The following is a 16364-nucleotide window of genomic DNA, read 5'->3' as shown; positions in this document are numbered from 1 at the left end:
GCGTCCCATATGAGTGCTGGTTCAAATCCCAGCTTTCTCATTTCCAGCCCAGCTGCCAGAAGACGGCCCAAGTACTTGGACCCTTGCTAACCGCATGGGCAATCAAGATAAAGATTCAGGCTCCTGGCTTTGGCCTGGTCCAGCCACAGTCACTGGGGCCATTTGGAGAGTGAACCAGCAGATTGAAGAGCGCTCTCTCTGTCTCTCCCTCTCTGTCTGGAGTTCTGCCTCTCAAACAAACAATAAATAAATCTTTTTTAAAAAAATATTTTTGGAGAAATCAATAGTTTAGATGACAACTAATGCCTTGCAGCACAAGTAATCAAACCCTCCTAGCAAAGTTTGTATTCTTTTGTTTGTTTGAGCCCTAGAGTTACAGACCCCAGTCCCACACAGGATTTCTGTCTGCAACATCCCCAGTGGGAAATCCTAGCACGTTAGGCAGCATTAGCTGCTCTTGCTGTTAACATTCCAACAGTCCAATCAAGAAGACTCTTCCTCACAGACTCGAGTTAGGACTCCTTTCAATGGTGTTTGCAGTCATCTTGCGTTAGCAGAATCATATCAATTTTTCCTGCCTATTATTGTGGCAAATTAGACTGATTGATTTTCCCAACAGTAACAACCTTGTTGTATATCTGGAATAAGCTCCATTTGACCATAAAGGATTAACCTTTTATATACTAATGGATTCAATTGACTAATTTTTGTGAAAGATTTTTGCATCCGTGTTCATGAGATAAATAGATCTGCAATTTTCCTCTCTGAATGTTAGAATCAAGTAAGCTAGCCTCATAAAAACCATTAGAAATTGATCCCTCATTATATCCTTTTGGAAGAGTTTGTCTATGTTCAGTGTTATTTTTTTTCTTCAATGAATAGAATAATTCACTGATGAGGCCATGTACATATAAGTTTTTTCCTTGAAAATTGATTTTAATAATAGATTTCAATTTCTCTAACAAATACAAGATAATTCAGATTTTTTTCTACTTCTGTCAGCTTTAATCTATGGTAATTTTCATAGAAATTTTCTATTTTATTCAAATTGTCAGGTATATTTGCCTAAAGTTTATAATATTCTCTTTAATTGTAAAATAAAACCTGTGTATTTTTGTGTGCATATATGTGCAAATTGTTGAAATCTTTGCTTAGTGTAAAAAAATTGAAAAAAAAAAAACAAAAGAGAAAGAAGTGAATAAATCTTGGACTGGCACTGCAACACAGCAGGTTGAATCACAGCCTAAGAAACTGGCATCCCATACGCCCACTGGTTCGAGTCCTGGCCATTGTAATCCATAAGCTGTACTTTGGAGATTTATATTCATTAAATAAAAGGAATTTTCATATACATTTCTGTAATGATTACTCATATTGAGTTTTTTTTCATCTACCTGTTGACCAATTTTTATGCCTACCTTTGAGAAATGTCTGTTTAGATCCACTGCCCATTTTTTAATTGGATTATTTGCTTTTGGCTTGTTTGCTATTGAGTTGTTTGAATGCCTTAAATGTTCTGGGTATTATTCCTCTTGTCAGATGTATAGCTTACAAATATTTTCTTCCATTCTGTAGGTTGTCTCTTCACTCTGTAGATTATTTCCTTTGTTGGGCAGAAGCTCTTTAGTTTGATTAAATCCCATTTGTCTATTTCTGATTTTGATTCCTGTGCTTCTGGGTTCTGATCCAGAAAATCTTTGCCCAATCCAATATCTTGTAGTGTTTCTGCTATGTTTTCTTACACTGGGTTCAGACTTTTGAGTCTCACATTTAAATCTAATCCATTTTTAGTTGATTTTGTGCACACCTGCCCTAACTATTCTTATTTTTAAAAATGTGTTTAAGCTAAGAATTTTCTTGCAAGTACTGATAGAGATTCAGAAGTTTTGATATGCTAATATTCATTGTCCTTCCATTTAAAATATGCCCTAATTTCCATTTCATTGCCTCTTTTACCCATGAATTACTTAGAAGTTTTATCTAGGAAGAGACTTAAAGTGGAGCAGCACTGATACAGGGCACTCAAAATGGAATTGGATGACTCTTGTTAAAACAGGCCTCTGGCATGGCTGTAGCTAACCTCTTGAGCTATGGTATTTTGCACATACTCACCTGAGTATATGCAGACCTTGTAAACTGGGTGGAACTACTATTTCTGGAGCTAAATTACTACTCTCTGCAATAATTCATAAAAACAAACCCCTTGCTTCCTGAGAACGCTTTCTTATAACTTGACTTCTGTTCCACTACTCTTAATTCCTGAGAAACCAGAGATTTAATTAACAGTCCTTCATTCTGGATTGTAAAACCAACGATTTTATAAAACTTCAGAGCATGTTTTCAAGGTTGCTTGAATTTCATGCAATCCTAATAAGCCCAAATAAACATAATTTTTCTTTGGTCTCAACTAATTTGATTTTATCTTGGTCAGCAGTTTGTTTTCCATCGCAATGAGTTTGAGATTTTTGTGAGTATTGTCGCTCCCCCTCTTCGTGGAGGAACGACACTAAACCCTACCTAGGTTTCCTATCCGAGTCACGGCACCATTATGTCGCTCCCCCTCTTCGTGGAGGAACGACACAGGACCCTGCGCTGTTCTTTTGTCTGCTCGACCCTTCCCGGGTTTGCTGCTGGTTCTTCCCGGGTTGGCTGCCGTCCCTTCCACCTCCGTGGAAGGGCGGTTCCCCCTGCCACTTTCCCCACTTCCATGGGGGAGCGGCACACCGCCAGCCGGCTCTCTCGGGGGCTGCACAGGTGTTCCTCTTAGATGTTCCTGGTGCATGTTGTCTCTCTCCTCCTTTATAGTCCTCTTCCACCAATCCCAACTCTGCTACCCACCCGCCGAGTATGCTGCTCTCCTCCAATCAGAAGCAGGTCCTACAGTTTATTGGATGAACTGGAGGCAGCTGTGTAGAAGCTGTTTCCTCCTCTCCCAGCGCCATATTGTGGGAGAGCAGATGCATAGAATAAGTCTTAATTCCAGTAACTTAGTCTAGTCCGAATTGCTCCCAGTTGCTCCCCACAAGTATGTCTTTATTATTGAGTTGTAGCAAAATCCAAGTGCAAACCACTTGGTAAGTAAACTTAAATGTAGTAATTTTTTATATGTCCTTTTAATTGTTTCTTCATTGGTTGCATCTATATTGAGCACATACAAATTTAAGGTTGGTATATCTTTGTGTTGGATTAACCTCCCTTTTACCATATAAAGAATCCCTGCTCTTGTTATTGTTTACTTTGTTCCTTAATATGTAGTTCTTTCATTTTGATTGGAATTTGTTAAATAAAATATTTTTCCAAACTTTGACTTGAAAATCTTCTCTGTTCTTAAAAGCAGTGTTCATCTCTGGTAAGTCACATAGTGTTTTTCTTTATTATCCAGTCCGAATACCTGAGCATTATTGAAGCATTTAGTCCATTTATGCTTAAAGTAATATCTAATACAATTTAAGCCTTTCTATCATCTTACTCATTTTCTATTTTTCCAATTTGCTTATTTTTCTCCATTGCTTGATTTATTTTGGTTGAATTGTACATATGAATTATTCCTTATTTTCTTCTTTCTATGTTCTGTCACACTGTGTTCTTATACCTTCTATTAACTATATCCATAGATATTCTAAAACATATCCTTGATTTATATACTCCAATACAAGTTATTATATTTACCACTTTGTAGTACTATTAATACTACTATTATTGCCATTCATTTTAGCCCTATATATAAATTATTCCTCATAGACATCCAATTACTCTTTTTCAGTCAATATTTACATCTATTCAACTATGTCATCGATGCTGATATTCATACTATGTATCTCCATTTATTTATCATCTGTTCATCCTCTATCTCTTTTAGTGCTTTTTACTCCCTCCTGTATTTCTTTTATTCTGACTGTTATAACTCCTTCTGGCTATTGAATTCTACTTTCCTTTTACTGTAGACTTACTAGAGAAAATTGCTCTCAGTCTAGGTCTGAAAATTATTCTGGTTACTTTGAAGGATCTTCCTGCAAAGTGTAAGTTCTAGTTTGGTAGTTATTTTCATTCAGCACTTTACCATCTGCCTTCACTGTATTTGTAAAGAAGTTAGAAAATCATTTTGTTTTCTTTGAAGGTAATGTGATTGATTTTTGTGGTGCTTCTGAGACTATTTTCTTTTTCTTCAGGTTTTTTTTTTACAGATTAATAAATTCTTGAATGCTTATGTCAATAAATTTTGAAAAGTTTTAAGCATTATATTTTCAAATATTACTTTTCTCTTTGCTCCTTTTTAAGATTCCTCATACAAATGTATTATATAACACATATATTATGTAACACATATATGAATACACACATACACATGTACATATAATTCTTAAAATTATAATTCTTATGTCTTTTGTCCTCTTCTCTGTTCTTTCCCTTTCTGCTGTCATTTTGGGTGTTTTCTGTTGTCTTGCTTTGAAGAAACCAGTTATTCAATAACCTGGTAAAACCATCCATTTAATTTTAGTATCAAATATTGTATTTTTCTTAGTTCTTCATTTGATATTTTTAAAGATTTATTTATATGAGAGGTAGAGTTACAGAGAGAGAGAGACAGAGAGACAGAGAGATCTTCCATCATCCACTGGTTCACTTCCCAGATGGTTGCAATGGCTGGAGCTGCGCCTATCTGAAGCCAGGAGCCAGGAGCTTCTTCTGGGTCTCCCACATGGGTACAGGGGCCCAAGCATTTGGGCCATCTTCCAATGCTTTCCAGGTGCCTTAGAGGGGAGCTGGCTCAGAAGAGAAGCACCAGGGACTTGAATCAGCATCCATATGGGATGCCAGCAATGCAGACAGTGCTTTACCCACCACACCACAGTGCCGGCCCCTTCATTTGATTTTTATAAATATCCTTTCAGCCATTTGGTACCTTCATGTAATTTATTTCATACATTAATTATTTTTTTTATTTTTTTAATTTATTTTTTATTTTTTAATTTTTTTGACAGGCAGAGTGGACAGTGAGAGAGAGAGACAGAGAGAAAGGTCTTCCTTTGCCGTTGGTTCACCCTCCAATGGCCTTGAGGCCAGCGCGCTGCTGCTGGCGCACCACGCTGATCCGAAGGCAGGAGCCAGGTACTTCTCCTGGTCTCCCATGGGGTACAGGGCCCAAGTACTTGGGCCATCCTCCACTGCACTCCCTGGCCACAGCAGAGAGCTGGCCTGGAAGAGGGGCAACTGGGACAGAATCCGGCGCCCCGACTGGGACTAGAACCCGGTGTGCCAGCGCCGCAAGGCGGAGTATTAGCCTAGTGAGCTGCGGCACCAGCCATACCTTAATTCTTTATTTTAAATACTTTCTTCTAATTTTATATATGCATTATTCCTTATTTTCTTTCTATGTTCTGGTAAGTCACATAGTGTTTTTCTATTATTATCCAGTCCGAATACCTGAGCATTATTGAAGCATTTAGTCCATTTATACTTAGAGTAATATCTAATACAATTTATTATGAGTTGACATCAGTTTTTTAATTATTTTTAATATTGTCTTACTTCTTCAATTGTCTACATATATATCAGATATAATGAGTAAAAGAACCACAGAAATTCTAGGTCTTTTTTTACCTTTCACTATACAGCACTCTCTCCCTATTTAAGTGAACATAATGAAAGGATGATCATCTCAATTGAGTTAAAAAGTAATGTTGGATAAAACTCCATTGTAACATTTGTAGTATTCAGGCCATTTCTGATTTCACAGCCTTAAGGGCAGAAGTCTCCTAGATTTTTCCTTGGGACACTGAGAGGACTATGTCTACTACGTGTCTGAAAAGAAAATATTTTCTACCTTTGCAAATCTCAATATCTCCAGCCCCCCAGCAAATGTGTTTAATTGCTGACATATAGTGTTCTTGAATGCTAGCTCCCTTATTGGCATGTTTTACTCTCTAAGCACTGAGAAATTGTATCTTTGACTCTGTATTTTAGCTTTTAGCCTAGCTCTGCTGCAGCTCCAACAAATGTCCCTGGAGGCAAACAAGTGTTGAGTCTCCTCAAGTGTCTAACTCACCACATCAGCCCACCTGCCACAGCTGGAGTCCTGCTGGTCTTTCTTGACCCAGCAAGATCCTATTGCTCCGGCAAGGCTAGTCCTCAGGTCACATCCCAGACTGACAGAAGTAGGCAGCTTATTTCTCCCTCTCTGGAAGTATGACTCATCTCATCCTTTTTACACCCATAGCTCTTTCTTATGCTCAGAAATGTGAATTTTGGGGGCTGGCATTGTGGCATAGTAGGTTAAGCTTCTACCTGGGGTGCTGGCATCCCATATGGGCACCAGTTCATGTCCCAGATGCTCCTCTTCCAATCTAGCTCTCTGCTATGCCCTGGGAAAGCACTTGAGAATGGCCCAAGTGCTTGGGCCTCTGTACCCATGTGGGAGACCTGGAAGAAGCTCCTGGCTCCTGACTTCAGATCGGCACGGCTCCAGCCATTGCAGCCATTTGGGGAGTGAACCATCAGATGGAAGACTTTTCTCCGTCTCTCCAGCTCTGTCTGTAACTCTACATCTCAAATAAATAGGTAAAATATTAAATAATAAAAGAACTGTTAATTTTATGATTTTATCTACATGATTCTAGCTGCTGTGGAGTGAGCATTACCCTACCAGCACTCACCGTGTCTACTAAGAAGAAGAAGTTTATTGCACCCTACATCAAGGCAGAAAAACCCAAGTGAAGACTCGTTGGGTTGCAAGTGGCAAGCAACCCAGCATAAACTAAGGAAAAAGGGAATTTATTGTTTCACTTAATGGGAAATTCCGTGTGTAAGGGTGGCTTCCACCAAAGACAATCTAGAAACAAAAAGACAGAAGAACTTCATTGTCCCTAATTCATTTATGTACCTATTCCTATCTCAGTCATCATCCAAACTGAATGAACTGAACGTGGACTCATGATTCCTCAGATCAAAACTTCCATCATGTTACTAGAGGAAAAAATGAGCAAGTTGTGGACAGTAATAACAATACCAAGATGGGTGACATCTCCAGCCATCAGTCATCTCCTTGTCTTCATACCTGATATGGCTCCTGCCAGCCACTTTAAGTACTGAAATGCAATTTTTTGTCTTATGTTAAGATAAAAGCTTTGCTCTTGATATTCTTTTGGGAGGGAGACAGATCACAAAACTCATTCTGTCTTTCAAATGGGTACTTAGTAAACACTTGTGGCATGTGTGGTATTGGTAGGTTACCGGAAGGCATTGCATACTGCAGGTCAGCAGCTGGAGACGGATGCATTTCTCAGGTTTCAGCTCTGACCATGCGCTACTGAAGCTACCAGAAGAAAGCCCTTTACATTAAGCCACGAGTTATTGTTAGAAATTTTATACAGTATTCATTTGAAGCAAAGCTAAATGAGAAGACGAGTGAGGGTGCCTGGCTGGTCCCTGAGCCGTTTCACTGATGTGCCGTGTGGGTTTGGCAGGATCTCACTTGCTGTGACACCACACATCCCATTTTCCACCTTCCAGGCAGGCGATTATGGGGAGATTTCAGAGCTGCTCTCCAAGAGACTAGATTGGGGGCTGAATGGAGCTGTGACCGACAGGCAGCCCCATTTCCTCCCAACTACTTGATGTGTCCCTCCCAACAAAAGAAATGGTTTTGAATCCTTTTTTCTCATCCTGCTCGCTGCCAGAAACCTCATAAAAGAGTCTACACTTTGAGCTTGAGCTTGAAACTCAGCACTGACTTACACAGTCAGCTGGAAGACTGGAATTGGGCCGACTGTGTCACATCCAGCAGGTGTGCAGCTCTCACAGTGGCTGCGTTGATTAAAGGCATCTGAACATAGGGAGACCCAAGGAGTGAATAAATTAGAGCAAATGCAAAGTGTGATGATAAAGAGCATCATTACTAGAGCAGAATCTTCACTCTGCTGCCGAATGGCCTCATGCTTCAGACTTAAAATTTGTATCAGACAGCTGTTGTGATTAATTGGAATAATGCATGGGAAGCACTTAACACGATGCCAGGCATAACCAGAAAAAATAGTTATTATTGATATTTTTATTGACATGTGCAGGAAACTTCAGAAATAACACCACCAACTATTTATCACCATGGCAATGAGCTATTGTGGCCACACCTAACTGCAGAGAAGGCTTCAGGGTTAATCTGCTTTAAATGTGTCCACAATTTTTTTTCCTGTGCGTTAAAATGTCTAGCTACATTGTTTTGAATGTCTGAGGATGGTAAGGCAGAGGTCAACATTCAAAGTCAATTCCATAAATTGTGACAGAGGAAACATCATGCATACTTTCCTGAAGAATATCTGTATGGCATGGGGATCGTGTAAATGCCTTAGATTGCAAAGTGTAAACTCGTATAGCTGTTGTTTATTCTCAAAAATAATTATAGTTATGTGGAATGGCTTTGTATTTTACTTATATATTTACTATGCAACCGTTTTAATCCACAGCACCCCAGTTTGAAAGCAGTTAGTATGTAAGTTGTGTCCATTTCTTGGTCCCCAATTTTGACTTCTCTCCTCTTTTCTGTTTTGAATTTTATCTCTAGAAATATGCTTTTCACCTAGTTATCATGCATATTTATGCACTGGTGACTTATTTGAAACATCGGAGTTGTGCCAGACCTTCTGCTTATAACCAAAGAATACAGACCCTGACCAAACTCTAGTAGAAGGAAAAGTTAGAAAATAAAATTAGAGGAGCTGATGCTGTGGCATAGTGAGTAAAGCTGCCACCTGAAGTGCCGGCATCCCACATGAGTCCTGACTGCTCCACTTCCGATCCAGCTCTCGGCTATGGACTGGGAAAGCAGAAGAAGATGGCCCAAGTCCTTGGGCCCCTGCATCCACGTGGGAGACCAGAAAAAGCTCCTGGTTCCTGGCTCCTGGCTTCAGATCAGCTCAGCTCTGGCCATTGCAGCCAATTAGGGAGTGAACCAGTGGATGGAAGACCCCTCTTTCTCTCTCTGCCTCTCCTTCTCTCTGTGTAACTCTGACTTTAAGTGTTGAAAATTAACTGAAATGTGATCCCTGTTGAACATGGTGGTGGGAATGGGAGAGGGAAGAGATGTATAATTTGGGACATGCTCAGGCTGACTTGCCCCAAGTGGTGGAGTTGGAAGCATACCAGGGGATTCCAATTCAATCCCATCGAGGTGGCATGTACCAATGCCATCTCACTGTTCCAGGTGATCAGTTTCAGTTCACAGTTGGTCATGGTGGAGGGACTGGGAGTCAAAGGGAGCACATAGACAAGTCTAGTACCTGCTAACGCTAACCGATGGAGTAAATAAAGGGGAGAGTGATCCAACATGGGAAGTGAGATACTCAGCAGACTCATAGAATGGCAGATGTCCTAAATAGCACTCTGGCCTCAGAATCAGCCCTAAAGGCATTCGGAGCTGGCTGAAAAGCTCATGAGAGTATTTCAGGCATGGAAAGCCAAGACACTCTGGCAAAAGATCTCTGCGAGTGAGATCCCAGTGGAAAGAACAGGTCTTCAAAGAAGGAGGTACCTTTCTCTGAAGGGAGGAGAGAACCTCCACTTTGACTATGACCTTGTCTAAACAAGATAAGAGTCGGAGAACTCAGAGGGCTTCCATAGCCTTGGAAACTCATGACTGGAGCATAGGGAGATTACTGATGCCATAGACAGGAGTGTCAATTGGTAAAGTCAACAACAGGAGTCACTGTGCACTTACTCCTCATGTAGGATCTCTGTCCTTAATGTGCTGTACATTGAGATTTAATGCTATAATGAGTACTCAAACAATATATTTCACTTTGTGTTTCTATGGGGGTGCAAACTGTTGAAATCCTTACTTAATGCATAGTAAACTGATCCTCTGTAAAAAAAAAAAAAAAAAAAAAAAAAAAAAAAAAATTATCAATTCCCAACTTGACTCTCACTGGGATTAAACATGACAATAGGTCTGCTCTGATTTCATCATCATTTAAAAAACAAATCATCTATTATTTTTCACTTTATGTTTCTGTGTGGGAGCAAACTGTTGAAATCCATACTTGATGTATACTAAGCTGATCTTCTGTATATTAAGATAATCAAAAATGAATCTTGATGTGAATGGAAGGGGAGAGGGAGTGGGAAAGGGGAGGGTTGTGGGTGGGAGGGACGGTATGGGGGGGAAGCCATTGTAATCCATAAGTCGTACTTTGGAAATTTGTATGCATTAAATAAAAGTTTTAAAAAAAAATAAATAAATAAATCTTAAAAAAAAAAGAAAGGGGGCAGGTGCTGTGTCACAATGGGTTAACACTCTGGCCTGAAGCGCCGGCATCCCATATGGGCACTGGTTCTAATCCCAGTTGCTCCTCATCTGATCCAGCTCTCTGCTATGGTCTGGGAAAGCAGTAGAAGATGGCCCAAGTCCTTGGGCCTCTGCACCCACGTGGGAGACCCGGAAGAAGCTCCTGGCTCCTGGCTTCGGATCGGCGCAGTTCCGGTCGTTATGGCCAACTGGGGAGTGAACCATCAGATGGAAGACCTCTCTCTTTCTCTCTCTCGCTGCCTCTCCTCTCTCTGTGTAACTCTGACGTTCAAATAAATAAATAAATAAATCTTTTTTAAAAAAGAAAATAGAATTAGAATGCTTTATTAAGACAATGATAGACATGTGCAGAGAGCAGGGGAAAGTAACACAATCTGGCTCTTAAAGGATGGATGAGATCAGGGAGACCGAGCAACGAGCGAGGTTTTAGCATGAACAAAGGTGCAGAGGCAAAAAATGGTTTAGCGCAGCAGGAAACTCACAGCCATTTAATGTTCAAATATGAAGGTCAAAGTATAACTGGCAAGAGAGAGGCTGGAAAATTAGACAAGGGAAAAGTAGTGAAAGGCCTTTCGTCCACTTTAAGGGCTTTGGGAGTGGGGGCAGGGGCAATGAAGGTGTTTGAACCAAGACGTGACGAGGGCAGTTTTCATGGATCAGATGATTATAGCTGGAGGAGGGCATTCAAGCCTAAGCAACAGGTCTAAGAATAGTTATGAACCTGTTCCAGTGACCCATGCTAGGAACCTAGAGCCCACATATAGGCAGTGGTTGTTGATGGAGAGCAGACTAGGCAAGATGTGTCTTGCAAAGGTGAGGAATGGATTGCGGTGCAGTGGTTTAAGCCACTGCTTGGGAAGCCTGCATCCCATATCCCAGTGCCAGTGACTGTGGGCTACTCTGCTTCTGACCCAACTCTCTGCTAATAAGCCTAAGACATAGGGGATGATGGCTCAAGAACTTGAGTTATTGCCACCTATGTCAGAGACCTGGATGGAGTTTCCAATTCCTGCCTTCAGCCTGGCCTAGCCCCATATCTTGGAGCCATTTGGATAGTGAACCCTTATCTGCCTTTCAAATAAACAAATTTATCTCTTTTTTTCAACTTTATTCATATGATTTTATTTTCTCCCTTCAACCATAATGATATGACACCCAAATTTTGTCTTAACTGGTGGGTCTGTGAACACAGGCTTATCCATTGCACTTACAGGCAAGGCAAATGCTACTTTTTGAAACGGTTCCACCATGGACCCCCTGGTCATCCAACCTGGCTTTATCTTCACTATATTGTGCGGCCACTTCACTGAATTTCATTTTAGACTTCAACTTCTCCATGGCTTCCATGATTTTCCCATGCTTTTCACACAGAATGTGCCTGACCTTTACTGCACTGCTACCACCTTGAGGACCCTGAGCCTTTTTGTCCGCATTGTCTCTCCCAGAGCTGCTCCTCTGTTCACCCCTTTTCCGGAACCACTTTTTCCTTTGGATAGAATCTTTGAAATTGATTGTATGCTCAAGTACCAGTAACTGTACAACAAATATATCTTTTTTTTAAATTTTTTTGACAGGCAGAGTGGACAGTGAGAGAGAGAGACAGAGAGAAAGGTCTTCCTTTGCCGTTGGTTCACCCTCCAATGGCCACTGCGGCCAGTGTGCTGCGACCGGCACACCGTTCTGATCCAAAGCCAGGAGCCAGGTGCTTCTCCTGGTCTCCTATGCAGGTGCAGGGTCCAAGGACTTGGGCCATCCTCCACTGCACTCCCTGGCCACAGCAGAGAGCTGGCCTGGAAGAGGAGCAACCGGGACAGAATCCGGCGCCCCGACCGGGAGTAGAACCCAGGGTACTGGTGCCGCAGGCAGAGGATTAGCCTAGTGAGCCGCGGCGCCGTCCCCAAATATATCTTTAAAAACAAGATGAGGGGTCAGCACTGTGGCGCACTGGGTAAGTTGCCGCCTGTGGTGCCAGCATCCCATATGGGCGCCGGCTCAAGTCCTTGTTGCTCCACTTCCAATCCAGCTCTCTGCTATGGCCTGGGAAAGCAATAGAAGATGGCCCAGGTTCTTGAGCCCCTGTGCCTATGTGGGAGACCCAGAAGAAGCTCTTGGCTCCTGGCTTTGAATCTGCACAGCTCCGGCAATTGTGGCCAAATAGGGAGTGAACCAGCGGATAGGAGACTGTCTCTCTCTCTCTCTCTCTCTCTCTCTCTCTCCCTTCTTCTCTATCTCTTTTCCCTCTGTGTAACTCTGACTTCCAAATAAATAAATCTTAAAAAAAAGGTGAAACCAAATTTTTCCAGAGCTGGGGCCAGCACTGTGGCATAGTGGGTAAAGCCACTGCCTGCAGCGCCAGCATCCCATATGTGCACTGAGCCGAGTCTCAACCGCTCCACTTCCTATCCAGCTCCCTGCTAATGCACCTGGGAGAGCAGTGGAAGATTACACTCATATGGGAGACCCGGAACAAGCTCCCAGCTTCTGACTGGCCCAGCTCTGGCCGTTGTGACTGTTTGGGGAGTGAACCAGTGGATGGAAACTTTCTCTCTCCCTCTCTTCCCACCTCCCAATTTCTCTCTGCAACTCTGCCTTACAAATAAATACATATTTAAAAAAAGTTCAAAAAGTAACCTTAAAAAATAAAAATGAGATAAAGATCAAGTACAAAAAATTGGACATCGATACATCTATATAATATGGATTCCGTATCTGAAGGTCGTTACGTTATCCTAGCTTCACATTTTACACAGATACCCAATCCCCAGAAAGTTTCCAGGCCTCCATCCCATCACCCTTATGTTCTGGACAGATGTGACGGGCCAGTGCAACCCGCCCTGGAGACTTCCTTCACGGCCTCCTTTTCTCCTAACGAGCATCAGGCCCTAGATTGTGAGGTCTACCCTATGCATCTTTCCCAACCTCTACAACTGATGGTGGGGCTCCAGACTCAGAACCCTCCAATGAGAAAGCTCCTGTTTTAATCTGCTTGAAAACACCTTTCCTACAAAGTAGGTGGTTCTTCATCTTTATGTTGACTTCCAGCATCTGCCCTGGCACCTTTATTCCAAGTAGATTTGCTTTGCTTAGACTTCCAACTAGAGATCTACTTTCAACACTGACAAACATCTTTTTATTCTGTAACATTTGAAAGAAGTATAGCAAATGGGAGGGAAATTAAGGAATCCCCGTAGGTGACGATTTTCACCTGATCTTCAAACCCAGGACCAGCCTACTATGACCCACTCCCTGTTGAAGCAAAGTTTGATGGGAATCAGCCAGGCCCATTCATTCAGGTCTGGCTGTAATTTCTTACATGCTACAGAAGCACAGTTGAGCACTTGTAATGGAGAACATGTGGCTTAGAACCCTATGACATTTGCCACATGACCCTTTGTAGATACACTTGTGTTGACCCCTTTCCTAAAATATCATCAAGTCTGATATTTCTGGGAGTCATATTATTCTGTAGCAATGTCCGTATGCTTCAAGTCTTTCGAACTTTATCAAGTCCCCCCCCCCTTTCTTGATACTTGACAACCTTATAGTCTACTTCCTATGTGAAAATGTTCTACAGCATCACCAATGCCTCCTTGGTCTCTCCAGCCCATTCCAATGACAATCTGGTATTCTATTAATAAATTCTACATATATTTCTATAATTTCTTTACAGATATGATACCATTTTTAAAAGATTTATTTACGTATTTTGAAAGAGTTACAGAGGAAGAGGGGGAGACATACAAAGAGAGATGTTCCATCTGCTGATTCACTCCCCAGATGACTGCAATGGTCAATTTTGGACTAGGTCAAAGCCAGGAGCTAGGAACTTCATCCTGGTCTCGCACATGGGTGGCAGAGGTCCAAACACTTGGGCCACTGCCCACTGTTTTTATTAGGCCATTAGCATGGAGCGAATGGAAGTGGAACAACCAGGACAGAAACTGGTGCCCACATGGGATGCCAGAGTTGTATGATACAGCATTACCTGTTATGCCACAATGCCAGTCTCATATAAATTTTTAAGATTTTCCTCACAGCAGAATGTATAAGACACTGAATTAGGTCTAAATGAAATGGTACAATTCATTTTTCTTCTTTGTTCTGTTCATAAGGAGACATGTCAGTAGAGCCAAAGACAACCATAGGAAAGGAAGCCAAAGTGAGATGCTTCATATTCACACAAATGGGATTACATCAATTAGAGAGCTTGCACAAAGCAAAGGAAATGATAACATAGAGGAGAGACAAGCTAGTGAGTAGGAAAAAATTTTGCAAGCTATACATCTTACAGAGGCCAATATTCAAAATATATAGGAGCACAGACAACAGCAAGAAAACAAAAACCCAATTAAAATTTTGGCAAGAAACATGAATAGACATTTCTTAGAGGAAGGTATACAGATGGCCAACAGGTATATGGAAAATGCTCAACATCACTAATAAGGGAAATGCAAATCTAAACCACAATGAGATATTACCTCTGTTACAGATTCAAGAGAAATGGGATCCCCAAAGCACATGCAGCTGTTTGAACTTTGAAGACTTAATGTCAAGGGTCTGTGGACTAAGTGGGGAGACTTGTCGGAGATTTCAAGGTTAGAGGATGTTCAGGCAGCAGCATGGATATTACTGGCAGTTACAGTCAGGAGCAAAAGGGAGCAGAGCTGGTAGATTTGGAAAATCTGCAGCCTAGTGGTAGGGGCTGGGGACAGGCTAGAAAAAAATTGTTTTGTTCAGGAAAATGTGGCAGAGAAACTGCTTGCTATGGAGATTATTTCAAGTATTAGGGATCCATGTGCTAAAGGTGAAGATAATGGGAGAAAGACCCTGTGGGCATTTCAGAGCTGCTCCTCATATCATAGGACCATCAGAGGAATAGAATTACAAATTTGTTTCAAAGATCTTCCAGGGCAGGATCCTTTCATGAAGGAGCGCCTACTGGTGGTCAACTTTGGCATTGTCCACTTCCCCCTGGTTTTGCAGAAAGCCAGGGTTAAAGATGCCGTGGTAGCTTTCACTGCAATTTCCAAGGAAAGCCTGGGAGACAAAGCAGAGCTGTGCTTCAGGCCTGGAGCCCTCGGATGGAGCAATTCATAGTGAAGTTATGAGAGAGCAGCTGCAGGGGAAACTCCAAAAAGTGCAGCCGCCAGCTACATGAGACATCTGCCAGGGAAAGATGCAGGCACTGTCGGAGACCAGCGTAGGAAAGCCATAGAGCTCAGCAGGCAGCCTCAGAGAGCAGCCATGTGAGCCAAGACCAACAGAGCTGTGCAGACATGGACGCCTCCACCTAGATTTCAAAGGATGCTTTGGATTAACTGGGGGTCCATGCAGAGCCTGGCCCAGGGAGGAGTCGCTGCAAACAGTCCCCATCATGATAATGCCTAGTGGAGCTGCAGAGATGAGACTACAACCTTTGAGAACTGAAGTGTGGACTGTAATCAGCAAAGCTATAGTGTAGGTGCTGGCCAAGGTGGTGGGAACCCAATCCTCAACACACTGTGCTCAGGATGGTGGGCATGGAACTTGAAGACTCAATGTTCACCCTACTGTTTTCAGTGTTGTTTTGGCCCTATTACTCCTCTGTTTCCATGTGTCCCCTATTTGGAATGGAAATGTATACTCTGTGCCTGTCCCACTATTGTATCTTGGAAGTAATTTGGTTTTGATTATACGGGTAACAGCTAAGAGAGTTTGCCCTGAGTCTCAAATAAGACTATGAACTATGGACTTTTAAATTAATGTTGAAGTTAGTTAAGACTTTGGGACTTCTGGGATGCTTGAATGCTGGACTTGAAAATAACACGAGTTTTGGGGAGCCAGGCAAAGAATGGGGTGAATTACAGGGAAATTGGCATTGATGAGGATGTGAAAAAAGGGAATATTTGCAAGTTTTGATTGTAAATTAATAGATCCAAATGAAAAATAGTATGGAAGTGACCCAAAAAATTAAAAATAGAACTACCATATAATCTGGAGATCTTAACACTGGGTATGTACCCAAAAGGTATAAAAGCAGTATGTCAAACAAATATCTGTGTTCCCATGTTCATTTCAACTTTATTCA

At 41.7% G+C, this 16364-nt stretch overlaps 1 pseudogene; it reads right to left on the bottom strand.

The window, feature by feature from the left end:
* Positions 1–10713: 10713 nt before the first annotated feature.
* LOC149122285 (peptidyl-prolyl cis-trans isomerase NIMA-interacting 4 pseudogene) lies at positions 10714–11763 on the bottom strand (annotated as a pseudogene).
* Between the last annotated feature and the right edge of the window lie 4601 nt (positions 11764–16364).

Source organism: Oryctolagus cuniculus, chromosome 14 (assembly GCF_051225735.1).
Source record: "Oryctolagus cuniculus isolate XC-2025 breed Fujian yellow rabbit chromosome 14, ASM5122573v1, whole genome shotgun sequence".
Classification (NCBI taxonomy): domain Eukaryota; kingdom Metazoa; phylum Chordata; class Mammalia; order Lagomorpha; family Leporidae; genus Oryctolagus; species Oryctolagus cuniculus.
The sequence above is the reverse complement of the archived record's forward strand: the minus strand, read 5'-3'. Positions and strand labels throughout refer to the sequence as shown.